General features: G+C 32.6%; 1 protein-coding gene across 1 annotated transcript in view; it reads right to left on the bottom strand.

The window, feature by feature from the left end:
* LOC127712507 (uncharacterized) overlaps nt 1-25,119 on the bottom strand; it is a 44,305-nt gene extending 19,186 nt beyond the window's left edge. Inside the window, exons 1-2 of the transcript XR_007987107.1 lie at nt 24,900-25,119; nt 6,914-7,002 (exon numbers count right to left, since the gene is read on the bottom strand). The gene's annotated coding sequence lies outside the window, so the exon portion shown is untranslated. The remainder of the gene's footprint in view (nt 1-6,913; nt 7,003-24,899) is intronic.
* Nucleotides 25,120-26,846: the final 1,727 nt, after the last annotated feature.

Raw genomic sequence — 26,846 nt, 5'->3', positions numbered from 1 at the left:
CCATGTGTTCTTGAAGAATTTTTTTTAAAGGGTTATGGCCGATATTTAAGAGAGAACTACTATCATGAGTATAAATAGGATAATTTTATCAACTTCCTGGTCAAAAGCTAAAATTAAAGTATTGATCATTGACCCTATACATTTCAGAATTACTTATACTTAAAATGTAACAGATATTGAAAATTAATAAGCCCTATAAATATATTACAAAGGAATAGGCCCGGTAAGACCCTATTTTGGCCAAAAAATATAGCGTTGTTACAAAGTTGTTAAATTGTAAAATATTACTTATTTATTGGAAAGAAAACTATTTTTGTTAAAGAAATATGGGCTGTTTAACATAATACAATGGACATACATCAGGTACTAGCATCATTACTCCATGCAAACATACTCACGGTAGATATAGTGTCCGGCTTTGATCGTGTTTTATCGAGAAAAGCGGTCCTTTTTTTCCCGAGTAAATATCGGGCTTTTTCGAGTGATAAAACATGAGATGAGGTCAATTAACTGCTATTTCGTAATTCTGATAGTTTTTTTACCTGACTACCCACCTTATTTTGAATACTATATATGCTTTGAGCAAGAAAGAAGCACAATTTCCGTGTATTTTACCAAACAATTCAGTGTTTAATATTGTCCGGGTTTTACCGAGAGCAATATTGTAACAGTCCGGGTTTTTAAACAAATGGTCCGGGTTTTATAAAAGAAAATTTGATTAAGAAAAAAGTTATTCCTCACTCTAAAAAAATGACTTTTTATAGTCTATAACTGTAATTAAGTGAAGAACAATATCTTATATTCCCAATAAACTACAAAAACATATTACTACGTAAATCAAAATTAACCTTTTTTAATTCAATGCAAATTCGGAAAACGTTCTACCACAACTGTTCAGTGTTAAATAAAAGTAAGTGGATCCTTTATAAAACGGTCTTTAGGACATAATGCAGGGGACTCACAATCTTTTCAACTTCATTTCATTCTACTTTTGTTTTTACAGTTAATAATATATTTTGTGGTGAGCTCCGTAGTATTTAAAAAGCCTGTGTCGCTCATCTTGGTGCATATCAAACAAAGGACACTCTACAACATTGAATCTAAAAAAAATGATGTGGTATGATCGCCAATGAGTCAACCCTCCACAAGAGACCAAACGACACAGAAATTAACAACAATAGGTCACCGTACGGCCTTCAACAATGAGCAAAGCCCATACCGCATAGTCAGCTATAAAATGCCGCGAAATGACAAATGTAATACAATTCAAACGAGAAAACTAAAGGCTATATTTATGTACAATAAAATGAACGAAACACAAATTTGTAACACACCAACAAACGACAACCTCTGAATTACAGGCTTCTGACTTGGGACAGGCACATACATACATAATGTGGCGGGGTTAAACATGTTAGTGGGATTCCAGCCCTCCCCCTAACCTGGGAGAGTGGTGTAAAAGTACAACATAAGAACGAACTATAAAAATCAGTTAAAAAGGCTAAGTTAGTTGTTAGTGACTTTGAACTAGCTGTCAGTAACTGCGAGTAATCTCAGATCTTTACTTTGTGTCTTTTTGTTGTATGGATATTCAAGTACACGGCCACGTCCACTCTGTGTAGTATTTCTGTTTGTATCCATCTGATGAGTTAAGCCTTTTTCAACTAATTTTTATAGTTAGTTCTCATGTTGTACTGTTACACCACTATCCCAGGTTAGGAGGAATGTTGGGACCCCGCTAATATGTTTAACCCCGCCACATTCTGTAAAATATCTCAATTCATAGATGGTAGATTAATCGAGAGACTTTATTCATATAAAAGATGGGCGAAAGATACCAGAGTGACGTTAAAACTCCTAAATCGAAAATAAACTGACAACGCCGTGGCTAAAAATAAAAAACACAAACAGACACACAAAAACACACAAAACACAACATAGAAAAATAAAGACTGACCAACACGAACCCCACCAAAAACTGGGGGTGATATCAGGTGCTCCGGTAGGGTAAATAGTACCTGCTCCACATGTACAACCCGTCGTGTGGCCCATGTTAATACAAATCCGGTAATAAGTCTAATTCGGTAGGTCACATTCGTGAAAAGAGATCCTATGACAGCATGCTGACATATTTGTAGATTTTGTCTTTTTGATAATTTTTTATTTCTTAAAATTATATCTATCTTAAATAGTTTCCAATTTAACATGCAAATATGCAAAATGTTGAAAAGAAATAAAATCATCATCAAAAAGTTATTACTTCAATAAGGTGTTGAATTATGCTCTCGATCATCTGACTAATTTGTAGATTTTCTTGCCTTGCTGATCATTTTTTCTTTTAAAATTTCTGTTTAGCTATAATAATGTTTACCATAATATGCAAACATGAATAAAAATGGTAAAACTTCATAATTCTTTTTGTTTGATAAAGGTCACCCCATTTAATTTAACATGTCTTTTTTGTGCCAAATTTGATATCAATATCAGTCGTTCATAAAGCCTTTTAACGTCTTTGTTTTGAATATGACCTATATATCGTTCAACTGTTATGGTGCCAAAAACCAGAATTTGTATAAAGTCATAACTTTTTCGAAATCTTACACCAAAACAATGATTAAAACAAAGCATTTTGTATTTTTTAAATTCAAATGGAGATTATAGTCCGAGGTTTCATCAAGAATTCTTGAAAGCTCATGACCGGCATTTCAGAGTGCACTACTATCATGAGTACAAATAGGATAATTTCATCAACGTCCTGGTTAAAATGTGGAAAATTTTCGAAGACAATCGTCATTATTTTCCTAAGTAGCCTTTTAGATAACCCTAATCATCGTCGTTAGGTAGCCTCCGTAGTTTGCAACAGAAAGTCCTCCACTTAATTCGCCACATTTCTTTTCCCATTGACAATGAAATTTGAATTAAATTTCATACATGATTAAAAATGAAATGAATACTTCATCGGCTTAATAAAGGCAACAGTAGTATACCGTTGTTCGAAAGTCATAAATTGATTGAGAAAAATCAAATCCGGGTTACAAACTAAAACTGAGGGAAACACATCAAAATATAAGAGGAAAACAACGAAACAACAGAAACACTAAAAGAGGGACGAAAGATACCAGAGGGACAGTCAAACTCATAGATCGAAAACAAACTGACAACGCCATGGCCAAAAATAAAAAGACAAACAGACAAATAATAGTACAGATGACACAACATAGAAAACTAAAGACTAATCAACACGAACCCCACCAAAAACTGTGGGTGGTCTCAGGTGCTCCGGAAGGGTAAGCAGATCCTGCTCCACATGTGGCACCCGTCGTGTTGCTTATGTTATTACCAATCCGGTAAATAGTCTAATTCGGTAAGTCACATTCGTGAAAAGGGAAGGGTATTGTAGTTACGACATAAGGAACATATCAGATATCATCTGTGAAACGGTTATTCCATAACGGTCAACCAACTCGTGATGTCGTCCGTAAAATTTACGAAGGGATGATTTCAACTTCACCATTTGGAACTCTTAGTTTAATAGCTTCCTTGTGAGCAGCAATCCTCTACCAAGGAAATCATGATAGGAAACACAAGCCCGGGAATATCGTATCAATTGGGAGATATATACTCCATATGCAGGCGCTGCTGGAATGTTGCTACATAGAAATGGAAAGTTCACAATTGGGAAGCCGAAATCATCTCTTTTGTCGTAAAGTTTTGTTTTCAACCGACCCTCATTGTCAATTTCTAGATGTAAGTCAAGATATGAGGCAGACGTAACTGTATCTATAGTATCCTTTATCTATAGTTCGATTGGATAGATTCGTTCAACATAGTCACCAAATTTTGTATTATTTAGTGAGAGAACATCATCTATATAGCGGAACGTAGAGTTAAAGGATATTGCTAACTTCTTATCTTTCTTCCTAAGAAGTTCCTGTATGAAGTCAGCCTCATAATAATAAAGAAACAAGTCGTCAAGAAGAGGGCACAATTGGTTCCCATTGGAATTCCGACGGTATGTTGAAAAACACGTCCCCAAAGTGCAACAAAAAACCAAACGACAATGCAACACACACAGAAACGAACTATAAGATAACAATTGCCATTTTCATGACTTGGTACAGGACGTTTTAAGAAAAAATTGTGGGTTGAATCTGGTTTTTTGGTTAGCTAAACCTCCCATTTTTATGGCAATGTTAAATTTAACACTAAAATGACAACATTACATGACAGGACTACAATGCAAACAAATGGAAGAACATTCAGGACAGAGAAATACAAAATTTAACAATACAATAGAACATTACGACATGTATGTAAGTCTATATGTATGTAAGTCAGAATCCAAATTGTTTATGCTTACATTATATTGTTGACATCACGAATATTTATTGTATATGTAATTTATTAGCTTTTTTTTAACATGTTAGTGTAAGTACGCAATTATCAAATTTATGAATGCATTGGTTTCATGCCTTGAAAAGTACTTAATTTGAACCTTTGTTTTATTGCTTAAAAACGTAAATAGACTGACAGATAACATGTTAAGCTATAGGAAAATTGTATAATCACTCGATAAAACACAGGCGCAATCGAAAAAGCCCGGACTTCTCTCGAAAAAACCCGATTACATAGAAATGAACTTAGTCTCAAAATGTCAGTTTTCAATGCAATAAAAAGAATTTTATGTACAGTGTCTGTATATTTAAGTATCTATAGATTCCATGTATGCATTTTATCCGACATTTGCATTGGTATGTGTATAAAATGGTTTTTTTCTGTATTTTCGAATAAAAGCATTGTGAGGCTTAATTTACGTTTTTTAACGAAAAAAAAATGTCGTATTGATAATATTTGTTTATCTCCAATGCTTACATACCTTGTATAACATTGTATATTAAACTAAGGCCTTTATATCACGTTTTTTGTTTTAAAGGAAGTCTGTTTGTCTACATTTTTTATCATATGTACTCGAAAAAAGTGGTCATACTCGAAAAAATTCGATCAAAATACTCGAATAACCACGATCCTAGCCGGCCACTATACCTACCGTGATACTGGTATCTTCACAATTTAAATATTTGTGCTAATACTAAAACTAGTTTTGTCTAAAATGAATGTGGCCGCACTTGTGTTCAGTCTAAATATTTACATATATGGTGTATTCAATGATAATACACAACATATATAAATGTTGAGGGTGAACACGAATGCGGCCACTTCCATTTTAAACAAAATCCGTCTGAAAAGTGCGGTTAAATGGCATAATTAATGGATTTTTCTCATTTAAACTTGAATGTAAGCGTTTTAAATGACCAAGTCGGTCCAATACTTTTACAATAACCAATTTAATCGAATGAAGTAGATACTTAAGGGTTTAAAAAATGTCAAAAATCTTTAGTTAGACGTACTTCGAATTTATGCCGAAATTAACCCTTATATACTTACCGGACCTTCTCCTGTAATCATCTTTTCGTAATTTCCATCGCGGTAAAATATCTCAATTCAAAGATGGTCAAGGGACTTCATTTTTGTAAAAGAGGGGCGAAAGATACCAGTGTGACGTTTAAACTCCTAAATCGAAAATAAACTGACAAAGCCGTGGCTCAAAAGAAAAAAACAAACAGACACACAACATAGAAAAAAAAAGACTGATCAACCCGTACCCCACCACAAAAACTGGGGTGATCTCAGGTGCTCCTGACGGGTAAGCAGTACCTGCTCCACATGTAGCACCCGTCGAGTTGCTCATGTTCATACAAATCCGGTAATAAGTCTAATTCGGTAGGTCAAATTCGTGAAAAGAGATCCTATGACAGCATGCTGACATATTTGTAGATTTTGTCTTTTTGATAATTTTTGATCTCTTAAGATTATATCATAGTTTCAAATATAACATGCAAATATGCAAAAGGTTGAAAAGAAATAAAATCATCATCAAAAAGTTATTTCTTGAATAAGTTGTTGAATAATGCCTTCGTTCATCTGACTAATTTGTAGATTTGCCTTGCTGATCATTTTTGGTTTTCAAATTTTTGTTTACCTAATAGGCAAATACGATAAAATGGTAAAAGTTCATAATTTTTTTTGTTTTTTGTTTTTACCCCGACACATTCTGTATGTATGTATGTGCCTGTCCCAAGTCAAGAGCCTGTAATTCAGTGGTTGTTGTTTGTTGATGTGTTACATATCTATTTTCGTTCATTTTTTGTACATAAATTAGGTCGTTAGTTTTCTCATTTGAATTGTTTTACATTTTTCATTTCTGGGCCTTTTATAGCTGACTATGCGGTATGGGCTGTGCACATTGATGTAGGCCGTACGGAGAACTATAGCAGTTAATTTCTGTGTCATTTGGGCTCTTGTGAGTTGTCTCATCTTCTTTCTTACATTTATAAAGGTCACCCCATTTAATTGAACATGTCTTTTTTGTGCCAAATTTGATATCAATATCAGTCGTTCATAAAGCCTTTTAACGTCTTTGTTTTGAATATGACCTATTTATCGTTCAACTGTTATGGTGCCAAAAACTAGAATTTGTATAAAGTCATAACTTTTACGAAATCCAAAACAATGATTAAAACAAAGCAGTTTGTATATTTTTAAATTCAAATGGAGATTATAGTCCAATCCGAGGTTTCATCGAGAATTTTTGAAAGGTCATTTCAAAGAGCACTACTATCATGAGTATAAATAGGATAATTTCATCAACGTCCTGGTTATAATATGGACCATTTTCTAAAGCCGTTGTTTTTGCAAATATCCGTTTAGATAACCCCAATCGTCGTCGCTACAAATGAAGGTAACCATCGTAGTTTGCAACAGAAAGTCCTCCATGGTATTTAGCTTAGTGATACATGTACTGAACCTTTACACCCAATATATAAACATGACCTCATGGAAATTTAATACTTACTGGTTTGTATGGAGTTAGACAGCGGGATAGCTAGCCGTTTCCAAATCTCACAACGTGGAGGTCACCTACTGTGGATTTTAATCTCAGTTCTGTTAAAAAAGAAAACATATTCAAATTAGTTGTTTGTAATATGTTTTTTTTTTCATTAACAAAATCATGATTTAATTTCTATATCAATAAATGTTCACATTGTACACAAAACTTAGCAATGTATACATTACGCTTTGTTCACCACTTCCAATCTCATGTATTAGCTTTGGCCACACTGTTTCCAAATATATATGTTTTTTTATAATTAACTAGTTAACAGTCTAACTAGTTGCACAAATATCTTATGCATATCAAAGTCTTAAAACCTGACACGATTTCAGGTCTTTCACAAAAGTTACATTTCATTTAAACTAAGATATATATACATGTACCTAACAGTCTACAACAACTGTGTTTTTCTAATCTGTCAATGTGACTAGAATGATCAAGGGTTAGGGCAGAAATTTACATTTACCGAATCATTACCCATGTATCTATCACGTATAGACGAGACTATCAGATGATGACCTATTTTTTTTACGATTTAGATTAATGTTTCAAATTCGACATTCTACATGTAGCTACATGTACAACATTACCTACATTATCATGTTAAACACTTTGTTATATAAATTTTCACTAAACTATCTAGTAGCAATCTTGAGAATACAATAATCTCAACTAAATATCTTGTTAAATCAGCTTCATCGAGTTGTTATATCTAGAAACTATAAATAAGTTGTGTTTCCAAATTGAATTGCAAATCGATGTTACAAGTGTTGCTTCTCTGGTAACTTAATATATTGTCAAATCCGCATACACACACTTTTTTTAGTTTAGAATCAATATATACCCAATTAAAATGTGATACTTCAATCTAAATCATTCATATTTAGTGAACTTAATCATGTTAATTGCTGCTTGACTTTTCTACCCTAATATGTTTTAATCGCAAATGGAAAACTATGTACATTAGGCTTGATTTACAAATATTTTTTTTTTCAAAAGTACAAAGTTCTTCCTTCTTTACATCTTTAGAAATACAAAAAATGGTAAAACAAGATAGAAGGTAAATATATAACAATGGTTTTGCAATCACAATTAAACCGATTTTTTTTTCATTTTCAACATATATAAGATTGCAATTTGTTAGAGATTTTGAACTGTCCACAGTTCTATAAAGCTTTTGAGCTTATTATTTAAATACATTATGTAAAAATAAATGTCCAAGAAAGCATATTGTTAGGAGCTTAATATGCATCCTACCCCTTATACTATCATTTTGTTTCTTCCCTGGTTTTATAAAAAACATGTGCCAAACTAGATGGTTAGATATACACATTTATGTATTAAATCTGTTTGAGGTTTGAACTGTCCTTCATTTTATAGAGCTTATGACTTTTTATTTCTTATACTTAAGGAGAAGGTTATAATAAATGTCCAAGAAAGCAGAATGGGATGAGTTAAATATGCATCCTACCACTAATGATATCATGTTGTTCCTTTCACGGTTTTGTAATAACTTTGTTCTTCTCCATTCGATAGCTGTACACATTTCGTATTTTCGCTCATGTTACGCAGTTACTGCGTGTGAATTTATATTTCGAAATAAACATCTGAACATTAAACATCTCTATTACACAAAACAAACAAAAAATGTAATGAAATGATAAAGTCAATTAAAAAAGCATAACAAAAATATTGAGGTCCAAGGTAAATTAAGAAAATAAAAGTCCATAAAAACTGCCAAAACCGAACACTATCAATCAACGATCAAGTGAAACAACCGCCCTTAACCTGTCTTGGTACCGCCTTAATTTGAAGAAAAATGGAGAATTGTATAGCTGGCTTAATCTCTTACTTGTTTTCTGCACGGGATAATGCCTGTACAAAGTCAGGAATATGACAGTTGTTTTCCTTTCGTTTGATGTATTTGAGCTTTGAAAAAAATTACAGGGCATGGGCTCGATAATGTGTAGCTTTGTTTTATGTGTTGTAGTCTGTACGCCATCTAATTAATTATCGAGTTGACCTGGGAAGACTTCCGATGGTCATATAAACGATATATTATCAAAAATGTATATATAAATAGAAAGTGAACTCGTGCAATTGCATTTTTCTAGGTCTGTCTAAGTTTATATTATAGATTGAAAATATACCTGTATAAGAATGATATATTGAAATCTAATAAGATAATCAGAGGATTTACCTTTGTTTCACTTTTAATGTTGACATTCTTTCCCTTTAAATAACCGAACACACACATTGCATGCGTTATCCATCTCTAGCTAAGATGTTAGATTGATGTTCATATGAATACGCATTCAATAAGATCGAATTATTCACTCGCTAGGGAAAAATTCATCATCAATGTTTCTTAGCTTAACTTGACAAAATTGAACCATACTGGATGCTTAAAGTTAAATATTCTTTCACTAATATTTTACTTTCATTAATGATTGAACAAAAACAAAATCCTATTTCAGGAGTTTTATAAATTCTTGTAGCTAGTGCACCTTTAAAAAGAAAAACTATAATAATCATGATAATCATCTATTTGATATTACAACTAGAGGCTCCAAGAAGCCTGTGTCGCTCACCTGATATTTTTATTTACAATTGATGCATGCTATAATGCTGCTGTTACACGTTTGCTTAAGTTTCAGATATATAAGCCAAAAACTGCATTTTACCCCAATGTTTTATTTTTAGCCATGTCGGCCATCTTTGTTGGCAGTTGGGATCATCGGACACAGTTTTTAAACTAGATACCCTAATGATGATTGTGACCAAGTGTGGTTAAATATGTCTCAGTAGTTTCAGAGGAGAAGATTTTTATAAGATAACAAAAATTTACAAAATCCTGTTAAAAATTTTACTATAAAGGACAATAACTCCTTAAGGGTTCAATTGACCATTTTGGTCATGTTGACTTATTTGTAGATTTTATTTTGCTGAACTTTATTGCTGTTTACAGTTTATCTCTATCTGTAATAATATTCAATATAATAACCAAAAACTCAAAATTTCATTACAATTACTAATTCAGGGGCAGCAACCCAACAATGAGTTGTCCGATTTGTCTGAAAGTTTCAAAGATATAAGCCAAAAACTGCATTTTACCCTTATGTTCTATTTTTAGCCGTGGCGGCCATCTTGGTTGGTAGGTCGGGTCATCGGACACATTTTTAAACTACATACCCCAATGATGATTGTGGCTAAGTTTATTTATATTTGGCCCAGTAGTTTCAGAGGAGAATATTTTTGTAAAAGTTAACGATGGACGACGGACGACAGACGACGAACGACAAGTGATGAGAAAAGCTCACTTTGCCCTCTGGGCCAGGTGAACTTATAAATTTCTGTCTAAGAACATTACAAGTTTTTTTTTTTTTTCATAGCCGTAATTCTAAAAAAACGTATGTATTTCAAAAATGCAAGTACTAGTTTTGTGGACATTCAAAATGCCTTTCAACAAGTCAATGAATGTAGGCTAAAGACTCATTACAAAATCAGCAATAATTTCTGACATAATTAACTATCTCAAAAATATAGAGCTTTACGATACAAAATGATAATGACTCAATACAAATATTCTTTTCAGCTCATGTATAAATTGACAAGAATCAAACATTTGTTTCGACTTGTGTCCTTTTAAAAAATCAAACACTCACATTATATAAAGCCTCTATCGACTTACAGTTGAATAACAATGAATTTGTACTTAAATAAATTGAATACATGATTGTTTATAAAACAAAATCTACATCCTGCCAATATCGGCTTGTATTCAATATAAACTATGGAAAATTCTCAGGGATGGATTCGTGTGAATTGATTGGAGCTTTTTGACTGAACTAGCTTTCTTTATCATTTTCCATCGGTTTTTTTTTATAAAGGGAAGTATGTTGTTTTATCTGCAACTATAATGAGTTTATTTATAACGAAAATGAATAACAAAATATTGTTAAGCACATTCTTATCAGACGTTATTGATAAAAGTTCCTCAGCTGTCCCTGTTTTATCATACATAAATACAATTAAACTTTCATTATATCATCTTTTAAGCAAAACAAACCCAGTGATTTGCTGCTACTAATAAAGAAGATGCTTGTTGTACGAACAATAAACTAGATAATATGTTTTTCTTATGATGATCTTGTTATTTTTTTATTCTTATTAAAATCGGCTAATGTCGCAATAAAAAAAACTGAAATCAACACGTTAAAAATCCGATGCGTCCAAAGGGCTTTCCTGGATTTACCTCCAACAGGAACGCACAAAGCCAAGTATGCATTAAACCGAAACAGTTGAATAGCTATTTAATCAGTAATGCATAACAAGGCAAAGGTTTTACAATCATGTCTTCCCATACTGGTAACTTGCAAACTAGTAATTAAACATCTGAAGCAAGGCCCCAAAACAAAGCAATGTATGGCAATGTATGTTCTCTACACCCAAAATCAACATAATGATGTGCAATAAGTATAGAAACAACATTGATGAAATTACCAAACGCGAATAGTTAACCTGTTTATGCTAGGCATGTTAACCGACGACTGTTGCTTTTTTTAAATTTTATTTTGTTATATACAGTTGTCAAAACTTGCCCCTTTCTAAATTACGGTACAAATCTCTGAAATTATGAAATTGGGCACTAGAAATGTACAAAGTTGCATTTCTGAAAAGAATAAAAAAAACCAAAATAAACTGCGATGCGCCACAGGCAAATAGCATGGCGATGTGTAAAAATCTTGAGATGTTCAAGAAATCAAGAAACAAAATTTCAAGCATAACCTCATTCAACGCAAAGCACCCCTTTTTTCCGGTACTTTATAGTGTGTCGTTCTATGTTGTGATGTTACACGATTGGTTCATGTAAGGGTAAAGGTTAGTACCTACTAAAACGTTTAAACCCACCTCATGTATTTGCACCTGTCCTGTTGATTGTGCGTGTTATTGCGTGTGTTTGTGTTGTATTTCTGTCACGTAGTTTTAATCGATATTTTTTTTATCATGGTCATAAAGCGGGAGGTTTGGCATACCATAACATCAGGTTCAACCAACCATTTTGTTTAAAATGTCCTGTACCAAGTCGGGAATATTGCAGTTTTTATCAATTAGATTGTTTCTATATGTGTGTTGACGTTTGTTTTTGTTGCACGTCGGTGTTCCTGTTGTTCCTTTGGTTTCAACTTATAGTTGATGTGTTTCCCTCGGTCTTGGTTTGTAACCCGGATTTGTACACCGGTATACTACTGTAGCCTTCATGTAAGTCAAGAACCTGGTGTTCAGTGGTTGTCGTTTGTTTATGTGGTTCATATGTGTTTCTCGTTTCTCTCTTTTATATAGATTAGACCGTTTGTTTTCCTGATTGAATGGCTTACATTAGTCATTTTAGGGGCCCTTTATAGCTTGCTGTTCGGTGTGAGAGAAGGCTCCGTGTTGAAGACTGTACTTTGACCAATCATATTTTTTTACAAATTGTGATTTGGAAGTAGAGTTGTCTAATCGGCACTCATTCATTTTCTACTTATATCTACATCTGTTATTGTTTTCCAATTTTCTTTAAATTGTTTTCGTATTCATTATAGATACAACATATATTAATTTCGGTAATATAGCATCTCTCGTGTTCAAGTCTTAAACATCCTAGTGGTTTCGAATGTGGATGTATGGGCGTTTCTGATAAGGAAAATAAAAACGGTCGATTTGAACGGCAGAAACATGTTATTTGATATTAAGAAATAAGACGGTAAGACAGCGTATTAAAGTAGGCCATTGGTTCTACAATTCGATATCGCTAAACAAAATTAGGTACTAGTATTTGCTGGTCATTTACTAGGACCACCAGATATAGGACCACAGGTATAGTTAGTTGCCAGTCACAGTAACATTTTCTTGTAGAGTCATCAACATATGTAATTAATTTATTTATGTTTCATACTTCAGTTTTACACAGTTTAAAAAAAATATGAATTCAACTGAACATTGTACGATATAACGATAGTAGCAAAAACCTCACTATATGTCGCTTTTGGAATATGAAAGGTTTTCCTATTTTGCACATTAAAACAGATGACCCTACTCGAAAAAAATCGGCCTTCTCATACCTGTAATAGATAAAATCAGAAAAAAAATAAAAGCTCCCGGCAGGAGTAGTTTAGTACATGTGAGGTACAAAATGAAACAACGGTACATATTACATGACTTCAAAAGTCTATTACATTAACCGTTAAATAACATTTTCTTACCTGTAGCTTGCACCTTTATCAGAGTTTATCTACGCTTATGACAAAGTGGAATATGACCTGAATTATATACTGCTATCAAAATTTGAATAAAACATCTGACAGAGGGTTTTGATAAAACATTATATACTAGGCAAAACAAAACAAAAAGAAACGTTAAACATGCTTGTTAGATCATTTAAATTTTTATAAAAAATTGATAACAATAAATTAATGGAATAGTTAGCTAACATCATTTTAAAGAGAACAATAACAGGTTTTCTCTATTTAAAACAAAGTTGCACATTTTCGGACAATTTTAACAGGACGAGTAAAGAATTCAGGTTAACATGTCAATACCTTGTATGACCACCTCTTGCATTTATGACCACCTGACACCTCTGTCGCATTAAATCAATAAGACGTCGAATAAAGTCTTGAGGGATGTTGTTCCATTCCCTGAAAAGTGCTGTTCGGAGCTGGGCGAGCGTTTCTGGTAGATTTTGGCTATTTCTGATACGTCGTCCAAGTTCGTCTCAAAGATGTTCAATTGGCGATAAATCTGCCTATAGGTTATCAACGGTGATTTTTGGCTCTGTGCGTTCATGGTAGATTATTCTGCCCCATACCATAATTCCGCCCCCACTTAACCGATCTGTTTTCTGTACGCACGCATCAGAAAATCGTTCATTGCGGCTCCGGTAGACCCTGGCTCAGCCGTCTCTAAATTTCTAGTTGAAGTTAGATTAATCGGTGAAAAGAACCTGTCTCCATGTTTGCCTATTCCATCGAATCCGTACCTGAGTCCATTGAAGTCGCGCCATCCTGTGACGTTGCGTAAGGATAGGTCTCTTCAACGGACGAAGAGCTCTTATACCAACTTGACCAAATCGATTACGAACTGTTTGAGCATATTTTTTGTTGTAATGTCTTGTGATGTTTGTGACGCGTTTACAAATCGATTCCGGAGATGAATGATGCGGATCTGCCTGTCTTGACGTAACGTCAGGTCACGTGGCCTGCTACTTCGGGGCGATCATTTGTCGTGCCAGTATCTCTTAGACGAGTCTTAAGCCTTGCAATAGTCATTCTAGAGACATTAAAAAGTAAAATAACAAAAATACTGAACTCCGAGGAAAATTCAAAACGGAAAGTCCCTAATCAAATGGCAAAATCAAATGATAAAACACATGAAACGAATGGACAACAACTGTCATATTCCTGACTTGGTACAGGCATTCTCAAATGTAGAAAATGGTGGATCAAACCTGGTTTTATAGCGCCAAACCTCTCACTTGTATGACAGTCGCATCAAGTTCAATTTTATTTATTACGATGCGTGAAGAAAACAGAAAGAATAGGTAAAATTGTCAAAATAGGGATACAGCCATCAATATCGTGTCACAATCTCAATCAGAACAAAACAAACAAATATATAACAAAGAAACACAAAAAAAGAAGTATAAAATTAAACAACCACATGCATTACTACTTATATATGTATTTAAAATCAACCCAAAATGACTGCATGGCGAGGTTCCGTATGTTTGATGTTGGAATGTGACGTCACACAGGAAGAGATATAAGATAATTTTGTCGTTCAAAGTATTTTCAATATTATAATAGAACAATAACATAATGACATTATATTAGGACAATAACATATATGGTGGGATGTTAAAAGTACAAAACTACGTCATATGTACCAAAGAAACACAAAAAGTAGCACGTACAAAGCACACCAGCAAAAATAAAAAGATATTACAAACAACACATTGATATAAAATAATTTTGTAGTTCAAAGTATTTTCAAAGTCATAATAGAACATAAGATAATGGCCTTTTAATAGAGTAAAAAACATAATGACGGGATGTTTAAAAGTACAGAGCCACGTAATGTGTACCAAAAAAAACACGAAAAGTCACAAGTACAAAGCATACCAGCAAATAAAGAAAGATAATACAAACACATTGACGGGATGTATAAGTACCGAGCCAAACAGACCAAACAGTAAAAGTAATACAAATGAAAGGAATCCAACGTGGGGGTATGGTGTACATTGTTATGAAAAATCCAATTAGTTCAAAATATATCCCTATGGAGAGCTTTACCTAAATTATGATCATAAACATAAAATAAAAAAATAAATATATTGTATTCAATTTCTTATCCATTGCATTGAAATATTTTTCATTATTACAATTGCAACGACTGTTTGTACAAATTTATAATATATTGGGTCTGAGTCTTATTCTTTAACTTGATCATATAATGAGAGATTTTGTGTTTTAAAAATAGCAACCCCCCAACCCCGACTCACTACCTGAATTGTTTCAAATATTGGGTAATGTGTGTCATCTATATTTTGATCAGATGAACAGTTTTGATGAACGTTTTTGTAATTCATGCATATTACTAGAACATTACCGATCACAATGAAATTAATATTAATTATGTTCTTGTAATTTGCATAAAACAATGAGTATGCTTAATTTGTATTTGATTTAAAACAATATGCATTTTGAAAGCTTATTTGTCTATGCATACTTTTTCTGTTGTTAGTCAGCACTTCGGTGTTGACATGAATATCAATTATATGGTCATGTTTATAAATTTACTGTTTGCAAAAGTATGAATTATTCTAAATACTAAGGATTTTCTTATCCCAAGCATAAATAATCTTAGCCGTATTTGGCACAACTTTTTGGAATTTTGGGTCATCAATGCTCTTTAACTATATACTTGTTGGAATTTCTGACTATTTTGATCTGAGTGTCAGTGATGAGTCTTATGTACATGAAACGCGCGTTTTAAATTTTAAGCCTGGTACCTTGAATAACTATTAGCATGTCGAAATGTACTATTGTATTGTTTATTTGTATATTTCTCTGTCCTAAATGTTCTTGCATTTTTTTTGTACTGTTAGTCATGTCATGTAATGTTGGCATTTAGTGGTTTAGTCCAGCGGCTAAGTCCATGTTTTGGCACATTTGATCACATTATGGTAAAAGCATGAAACTTTGCACATTGTTAGATATGATGATAATAAACATTTTGGGATATGGAGCCATCTGAAAAAAATCCATAATGGCCGCCATAATTAAAAATGGTCGCCATTTGTCAAGAAGCTATATCCTATATGTTGGTTTGATTGATCCCTTTATAGGAAAAGCATAAAACTTTGCACAATGATAGTCATGATGCTAAAAAACATTTTTCGATTATGGAGTCATCTAAAAAAAATCCAAAATTGCCGCCAATAGTCAAGAGACTTATTCAATATATTGGTATAATTAATCACTCTACAGTAGATGCATACACCCTTAAAAAGTGGTAGTTATGAAGCATTTAAACATATTTGGAAATGAACCCATCTTTAAAAAATCCAAAATAGCTGCCAAATTCAAAATGGCCCCCAATAGTTCCACTAAGAATATGAACGATCCTGAATGTTGGGTCCAAACTGAATCAGCCTGACCAACCATTTATACTTGGGTACAGAAACTTCTTAAGGATTTTCATAAATGTCAACATATACTAAAATGTTCATTATTACCATAACAAACACTGTAGAAAGTGTCATGCCTTTTCTTTAAAGAGGTCAATAATACCAATGTATTGGAATTAGACTCTTGACTGCTTGGCGGCTATTTCAATATGCCGACCATAAAGGATTAAAATGGCTTCAAATTCAAAAGTGTTCATTAGCATCATTACTAACAAAAGAGGGGCGAAAGATACCTAAGGGACAGTCAATGTACACAGTTTCATGTTTTACACCTAAGTGGCCGATATATTGGACTTATAAAGTCTTATTAACAATAGTGCCGGTTTGAATAATTCGCGTTTCATAAACAGGAAATTTACAGAAAAGGAATATACTCATCAATAATAATTTATGTTAGCAAACATGTGCTGACTACATTGATAAGAACAAAATGTTCACCAGCAGTGGCTTCGATCTAATGGTTGTAAAAACACACCAAAGATCGCAGGCTTAATTTGATACCGGTGATGTAAGTTTCGTTCAAAAACAGTTGGGATAATTAAAAAAATGAAATAGCCTTATGAACCGAATTTCCTCAAAATTATGTCAATACGAATAAGGTAATATACACCTCCTGGTAAAATAAAATTGTTTTTATTATATTTATTTCTCTTATGAACGGCAAATACAATTATGTCAACAAAAAGTGCTGACTACAAGTCTGGAAATATAACTTTCTGAGACCAACCCAACCGTCACATGGAAGATCATAAACCCCCAATGTGTGCTTATATGGGAATCATGATCCGTTGTAAGACTAGAAAAAAGTAATCATGTTAAGAATTTCGCCAAACTTGCACTATCTGTTTCTTACGACAGAGTGTTAGACCTGTCTACTTCGATGGCAACTGAGACTTATTGTCGTAATTATATCCAGAAAGGTATTGTTTGCCCTTTCCATCTACTACAAAATACATTAACTTCATCTGATGACAACATTGATCATAATCCAAGCAGTATATTACCAGTATTAGAAGACTCATTTCATGATACCAGTATGTCTTTATAACATCATATTTGGAAGGAAATTCAAGCAGTTTTGTAAAGTTTTACCACAGAGCTAGTAATCGAATTTCCCACCAGCTGTATTAAGATTCAACAAACCAGATATACCATTGGAAAGAGAGCTGTCAATGGATTTGTGTTCATTCCCAAGGGGAACTAGAATGGTTCAAACATCATGGGATAATTCAAGTGTTAAGGCAGCACTAGGGACATCAATTTCATGGTCCACCTATCATGCTTTATGGTTGTCAGATGGGAATAAACTACCTGTAATGTTTGCCTTTCTATCTCTGTTTCACTGGCAAGCTAAATCTATTGCAATGAGACGACATTCATTGGACATTTTTCTAAGAGCAGTAAGAAAGCTAAATTGAGGTCAAACTCCCCTTGCGGCCTTTGACCAACCACTTTTCAAAGTATCACAACTAATACAATGGAACTGGCCTCGAATGTAGAAGTTGGCTTGGAGATAATATAAGTGGATGGACTAATGTTTTAGTATATGCCCACGTTACATCATCCGGTACAGTAGATTCATTCTTGAGGGCTTCTTATTTTACAAAATCATGTAGAGCACACCACGTTACAGCATGTACACTTTATCGTTTATTATCAAACACTTACTGCCGGAACATATATTCTTCGAGTGATGGTAAGGTGATCTAGGAATCAGATAGGTGCTGTTCGGAAAAATCTAAAGAATCCCCACATTTTAAATTATGGTAAGTTACCCTGCCATTTGAATTAACAGTATTGGTATTTGTAAGATCTATATATGTAAGACTACCTTCTTTGTATATCTAGAAGCTCTCGCGAAAATTATCCCTCGGTTCTTTGCTTTGAATCACACCAACTATTCACGATGGTGCCAATTCATTAACGTGATATGCTTTATTTATCGAGATCGAATTAGGAAATTAATAGAGTAGTTCCTTGACTGAAATTGTGTGGTTAAGAAGAAATTTTCTGGTATGGCTATTGACCAAACCCACGACGATAATAAAGCGTGGCTGCTCTATGGTCGGGTTGTTGTCTCTTTGACACATTCCCCATTTCCATTCTCAATTTTAAAGAAGGGTATGTTGTGCTTCTGTGTGGTCGGTCTAGTTCATTTAATAAAGTGAGTGAACATAGAACAAATCATTCACACAGAAGACAAGAACAATTGACAATATTCCTCCGACACGAAATGCACTACTATGACACAGGAAACGTGCAGCTTACAAAGTTAGTGGTGTTTGGGATTATTTTTAGTCGCAAATCCTGGTATGTCATCACCAGATTCATCTGGTTGGCAAAAACTTTATGATACATGGGTGCCATTCTGGTCGTTGCTTGCAAAAGCTGCGATGTAATATTAAGAACGAATCCACTGTAGCTGAACGAAATTGTTTCGAGGCACATACAAATGCGTGAAAGCAGCAGTAAAATGCAAAGCATTATGTAACTGCGCATCGGACTGTGAGAGGGAAACTGTGCTAAATTTGATTTCCTACATTTGAATCTTATTTGATTATCAATAATTTGAATGTGTTCTTTAAAGTTTTTATGCCAAATAATTATTTTTGATGCACCCTTTTTATTTTCGCTCCAATCCAAGTATAATACGTGTCTTGTATCTTTGTAAGGTTTGAAACATATTTTTCATCGATACATTTTGTCAAGTCATGTAAATATTAACTAAAACTGAAAATTTAGAGCTTGTCAGAGACGCCAATTTGTATGGTATCGGCAATTTTTATTATATAGTTTATGTCATCTCTTATATACATATAATTTATTCGTTGGTATTGGTATCCAAAACATTTTGTATCTATCATAGTGTTATTTGTGTATCAATTTATACCACATTATTACACAATATTTTTTTTGGCATTTTCCACGGCATCATTTTGAATTTAGCTGCAATTTTGAAAACATGATATATGTTCCCTGGTATAATTAATACACTGTAGGCATATGTCTAAATCTCATGATCAGCTTCGCAAATCTGTTAACTTTCTATTCATTATTGATAGTGAATATATATAAATACCTTCAAACTTTGCCATTTTTTACGGCGCCATTTTGAATTTAACCGCCATTTTGATTAATTGTGTATTTCATTAAGTTGAAAAAATATTTATTGACATGTCTTGCATGTTTTTCCTTAAATTTGTTGTATCTACTGAACTCTTGCATATTGGTATACTTCATCATATGTTTTATGTTGTAATCCCTGTACCTTATGTCAGCCATTTTGGATATTTTGTCGTGGCTTCATATCTCAATTTTGTTTATACCCCTTAACCTTTCATTGTGCTAAGTTTCATGCTTTTACCATAAAGTGATCAATTATTCTTATATCCGCTGGACTATTATAGTTGATGTGTTTCTTTCGGTTTTCGTTTGTAACCCTGATTTGTTTTCTCTCATCAATCGATTTATGACTTTCGAAAAGCTGTATACTACTGTTGCCTTTATTTATACAAATACGATGAATGACTGGAGTTTTACAAATGATACACGACGGTCTTAAAGTATAGATTCTAGGTACTGACGTTGTTTATCATCTTAATAAACTGTTTTTGTTTGTCTGTGTAAATTAATACTTTTACTGTTCAGTCTATTTTAGCTTCCGTTTGACATGGCTCGATACTTATACATCTTGTCATTGTGTTATTGTGCTATTGTGAATTTGTGTATTCTTCTTAATCGTTTTTGCTAATGTGATTTGTCTATATTCCTTTTTGTTTGTCTTTATTAGCATATTTGTTTGTTTTGATAGTTATTAGTATAATAACACTATGTTGACTGTTGTCCCATTATTTTTTTACATCATTACCTATAATGTCTGTTTGTTTTGTTCACAATGTGACACATCGTTGTCAATATAATGGAATTGTATGCAACTATCATAACAGTTAGAGATTTAGCTAGCTTCAATGGTAAAATCCACCATTTTCTACATAAGAAAATTCCTGTACCAAGTCAGGATTACGACTGTTATTATCCATTTGTTTGATGTGTTTTATTTTTGATTTTACTCTGAGTTATGTATTTTGCTTATTTTACTTTTTGGTAGCTGTTCATGCAGTGATAATTTTTGAACAAAGGAGAATACTTCTTCATAATTTTTAGCGGTTTGAGTTTCATAGCAAATCATTCGTTATCTTTATTTTCCTTTTCATAATTTTCACCCGAAAAAAATATAGAACATAACCGTAAGCACTAATTTCATGCCTAAACAAGATATAAAAAAAAATGTCAATTTATATCAATACTACTATAATAACGAAGTGTAATGTGTTAGACGGCATGACGTAAAAACGACAATTTAAAGAATAAAACTTTATATATAACTAATGTTGTACAATGGTGCTGATTAAATACTACACCATTCCAGGTCTTATTGTTTTCCGCATGATTAATATAATAATTATTAAAAAAACAAGTCCCAGTTCGAATCTGATGCCAGGCCGTGACGGGTCTTACTATCAGTAAGCAAACCTTCCATATAGTTGCGAGAGAAACAGGACGGGTTCAAACAGAAAGCTTTTGAAAGTAGAAAATTTTGCTCCTTACATCAGCATGACTTTATCAGTGACAATACAAATATTAAAAATCCAGGCTAAAAATTAGGCGTAAGTATTTTAATTATGTCACGAACCTGTGATGTCGCAGGTGTGTTCTAAAAGTTATGAAGATTATACAAGTGAAGGGATATGGTGTCTTATTTCCCAACTCTGATACCCAGTATGCTTTATGTTAATGCCATTTGAGAGAAGATTAATCAGCCACCTAAATTGTATAAAGAAATCTATTTTAATTCATTTACTTATTGTTATCGTTTTATGTAAGATAACCAGAATGATTGTCCCTTTTTTCTTAACACATAGAAAGAGCTGTCTGCTCATATGTTAAGCCTAAACTTTGTTGTGCTTTCACATTGCTTTAGCCTGATTGATGTCAATTGAAAATTGACTATTTGATTTATGATGATAGAATATGGACAGTGAAATAACAGCACAACATTTGTTCTTACAATAAACATGATTTAAAAACGACCTGCCTTTATAATAAAACAAAAATGACAAAAGATGAAAACAACTGACTACTCTTTAACCGAAAGCTAGTTAAAAGCGTAAATTAAACAACCAAATATACCATAGTTTACCCGATTGAAAGATCAATTACGTATAAAATGTAAAGACCCCACCATCAGTCTAATGCAGCGGTATAAGTTATAGGATGGGTTAGGTTACTTAGGTGTATTCTAATTTGGAAATGATTCGTGTATATTTTTTTCACGATATCAAATCGTATCAAACTTTGTGCAAGTCTACAAGGATTATATCCTTAATCTAAACATATAAGGTCTTTGAGTTCATTAAGTAAAACAAATATATCAACACATTAATGAATGTTGCACGTCTGTGTTGACGTGAACTATCATTGATGTGGTCATAATTAAATTTTTACTGTTTATAAAACGTCGAATTAGAAAATTCTAATGATTTTCTACACCAGGAATAGATTATCTTGGCTGTATTTGGCCAAACAATTCGCCATTTTGGGGCCTCAATGCTCTTCAGCTGAGACTCTATTTGACATTTTAACTTTTTTTATTCGAGCGTCACTAAATACTCCTTTGTAGACGAAACGCGCGTCTGCCATACAACATTTGAATCCTGACATCTATGTCGAGTTTATTTATAGACTGTTAATAAAATGCCTTTTATTATGTTCATGTCTTGTCAATATGAAGAAATAACCCGGTGACTGATACACATGGCTCAATGGACAAGTCTAAGGAAATCCGCCTTGTGATCAAATCACTAGAACAATGTGGAAGTCAGATGTGTTCATTTTTGTTAGGTTCATGAGAATACAGCTTTGTGTAAGACAAACAAGGATTGAATTGTAATTAGTTAGTCATGTAGACACCTTTCGTAATTTCGCAACGCAACCTTGTGAAATGAATAAACAGGAAAAAATAAATGTCTCATAACCAATATCAAACGCAAATTTGACATTGCATCAAAAGGATATGATCAGATAAGAAATCTTAGCCATGTATTTGTCTGTTATCATACATGTTATTATAGAACAGCTAACATGAAATATCGACATTGTGAATCAATTTCATTTTATTACCAGATGCGGCGTAACTGTAAGAAATATGACTTACCATTATGCGATGTTAATAAATATATGATCGATCGCTTAACTCGTCCCAATTAGTTTCTACATCTTCTTTTATTTATAAACAGTTTCTTATTTGCCAAATGCCGTATGATTATGCCATATTGTCTGCATGGTCATATTAAAATGATGTGACTTTATATTCTTTTACTGCACTACTTATGATTTTGATACAAAGTCAAGGATTACGTGCAATATTTCCAGAGTTGATTATAACAACAATGCGTTGGTCATAGAGCTCACGTGTTCCTTCAAAGTCGGATTAACTTGTTTGCAATATGGTACATTCTAGCACATTTACAAATAATACCACCTGTTTTTCTTATCCACCAATACTCAATTAGACGGTAAGCAAACACATACAAAATCAATTATTAACTTATAAACGGTTTTCTAGATAGTATCTGACAAATTTTGCGTAAACTATCACAATTACCTTGAACGGGATTTGCTGTTTGCATGAAAATTGAATAAGAGGTAGAAGCGGTAAAGTTGAAGTCGTTCTGTTGAAGTTTTACATCTTTTACGGAGTTCATTGACACTGATTGCATATACAGTTTTAACATGTATCATAATTTCAGATTAACTCGGATAATTTCCAACTGTCGTTACCACAATCCGATACCTCTTTCCTTAATTGTCACATCACAGAATGAGATGTATCCCCTAATTTGTACTGACCGTGATCAACTGACTAACAATCTATGTTGTGTTTGCATTTTTTCAATAAAAAAGCAGAAATTAATACAAAATATTCGCATCCTTTGCAACTCATATCTTAAAATTACACACATACATATAGCGCCAGAACCCCACTAAAACCATGAAGTTCATCTATTTGCTCTTTTGGCAATGTTCCTATATCCTAATAATTCATTTTGACATAATATACTTTTTTGGTTAAAATGAATTACAAGTTAAATCTTGATATCCAATAAATAACTACAAATGGGCAAAATGTACCAAACAGGACAAACCACAATGGCAATACCTTGACATAGAAGACTAGCGGAAAATCCAAGAGTCTACAAAACACTGCACGAACATCAAAATTCGAGCAATGCAAAACCCACAGCGATACCGGATGGGTTGGTGATCTGGGATTTCCAAATTTTAATTTTTAAGAACAAAATGTGATTTATACAGCACTTAGAAATCTCTACAAAAATAATTATATCATATATTTATAGAGAAAAAAATCAGAACAAATATAATAATAATTGACTAGAAAAGCATTTTATCTTCTAATTGCTTATTTGTCTGTTGAAATATTTGTATATACTATAGAATAAAACACAAGTCAGGAGCATCTGGTCTTTGTGAGTCTTGTATGTTTTTTTTTTTTAATTTTAGTTAATTCATATGTTTTTATATATATATATATGGAATTTAGTATGACGTCCATTTTTACTGAGCTGGTACACATTTTTATTTAGGGGCCAGCTGAGGCACACCTCATGGTACGGGTTTTTCTCGCTGTGGTAAAGATAAACTTATCGTAGATACCAGGATTGAAATTTTGTATTTTCGATAGACGCGCGTTTCGTCTACAAGAGACTCATCAGTGACGCTCCAATAAAAAAAAGTAAAAAGGCCAAATAAAGTACGAAGTTGAAGAGCACTGAGGACAAAAAAATCCAAAATTATTTGCCAAATACAGCTCAGGTAATCTAGTCCTGAAGTAGAACATGTAGAAAAGCCTTAGTGTTTCAAAAAATTCAAAATTTTGTAGACAGTTAATTTAAAATAATGACCATATCAATGATAATCATGTCAACACAGAAGTGCTGACCCATAGGTGGCCTTCAGCTGTAATCTGCTCTTTTGTCGGACTGTTGTCTCTTTGACATATTCCCTATTTCCATTCTCTATTTTATTTGTTTAAAAACACGTCATGTACAATTTCATTATTTCATACGTATCAGTAAAAAAATAGGAACAATCTAGAATTAAATGTTTATACCCATTTCATAATGTTATCATACATACCTTTCACTTTTAAATAAAAAACAAAACATCCAATACACCTCTCTTGTAACTTATGAATATATTACGGATTTTAACAACACACTTTTAGTCACTACTATATATAGCGTAAATGCATCTGTCTAATAATATAAATACACATTAGTTCGAAATCTTGAAAAAAATCTGTGTTGCTTTAAGCTTCAACAAAAAAACATGTCTTGTTATTCAAATGCTGTTTGTTGACTACTGAAAAACCTAACACGTGACATTAAGTTGTGCGAACAGTATTTATTAGTAGTCAAGGTCATAAAACAACCCTGAATAGTTTGTGTGTAAAAATATAATAAGAACTACTTTCTTTACTTTTTGAGGCAAATTTGATCATTTTGGTAACATATTTGATGTAAATTTTGAAATAAAAAAATATAGCCTAATATTTACAAGAATTGTAAACACAAATTAAAACCTGAACATCTTACTATTAAACAAATGACATATGTCGTAAATACTCTCTTCGATTGGTAAATGATCCGATAGTTCAATATCTTTACATTCATATTCATATATAACTATATAAATATCTCTCTTACAAATGAAAATCTATTGATTCAAACAGTCAAGTGAAAATTCAAATGGTTAATGTTAAATTAAACTTATTTTTTGTTTTTAAATGCATTTTTTACTATGATACCAATTAAGAAGTGCAAATAGCCTGTTTGATTTGATTTGACAACTTTGGAAACTTTGTCAGTTTTGTTGTGTAAAAAAAGAAATAAAAAATCTCGCTTTCGAATAGCTAATGCTATTAATTAATGAACTCAAATAACACTAGATAACAAAAACTTATATACTTGACAAACAATTTTAATTTTACTATTTTCTAACTTTACCTGTCACAAAACTTTTAAAGTATATTAATGTGTTACCTATTATAACTATACACAAGAACTTTTAAAAGCATATTATGTTCCATTAATAGTGTTAACTGAAAGAGCGATAACTCTTTTTATATTTCTTACTATTATGGAATGAATGACACATTTCTTCTATAGTCTTTTTGTTTAGTTTCTGTAAAAAAAAAAAAAACGGCACGCACAATATTTAATTGTTTTATGTATCAATAAAATAGAATATAAATATTTCTTAAATCTGAATTTGTTATTAAATTCTATTAATATATAAATCTTTGTTTTTAATGAATAATTGATATTCAATAAAATCTTCATACCACTAACTGACTAAAGCAAATCTGCTTTGTTTATAAGTATAGCATATCATAGTGTCGTATAGTAAAGTGACTTCAAAAAATACTTGAAGCACCAGATAACCTGAATCACAAATCCCCTCAAGGTTTGTGGTTGGGTTCGTGTTGCTCAGTTGTGTTTTGTGTACTGATGTTTGTCAGTTTGTCTTTTTCTAATTTAGCCATGACGTTGCCAGTTCAATTTTGTCCTCTGAGTATGAATGTCCCTTCTGCGGTGACATGAATTAGCATTGATATGATCATAATTATAAATAAACTGTTTATAAAACTTAGAATACTAAGGCCTTTCTACCTCAGCAACATATAAGCTTGGCTGTATCATTTATGCTCTTCAACTTCGTACTTAATTTGGCCTTTTTAACTTTTTTGGATTCGAGCGTCACTGATGAATCTTTTGTAGATGAAATGCGCAACAGGCGCAAATACAAAATTTCAATCCTGGTATCTATGATGAGTTTATTTACAACCACTGGGTCGATGCCACTACTAGACGAGTTTTTTTTTTCCGAGGGTATCACCAGCCCAGTAGTTACCATTTCTGTATTGACATGACTAATCATTAGTATTGTCATAATAATAAATAAATGGTTTAATTATAAATTTTTGAAATACTAAGACTTTTCTACCACAGGAACAGATAACCTTAGATGTATTTAGCATAACGTTTAGGAATATTTGGTCCTTAATGCTCTTTAGCTCCATAC

Source organism: Mytilus californianus, unplaced genomic scaffold, assembly GCF_021869535.1.
Source record: "Mytilus californianus isolate M0D057914Y unplaced genomic scaffold, xbMytCali1.0.p SCAF_8, whole genome shotgun sequence".
NCBI lineage: Eukaryota > Metazoa > Mollusca > Bivalvia > Mytilida > Mytilidae > Mytilus > Mytilus californianus.
The sequence above is the reverse complement of the archived record's forward strand: the minus strand, read 5'-3'. Positions and strand labels throughout refer to the sequence as shown.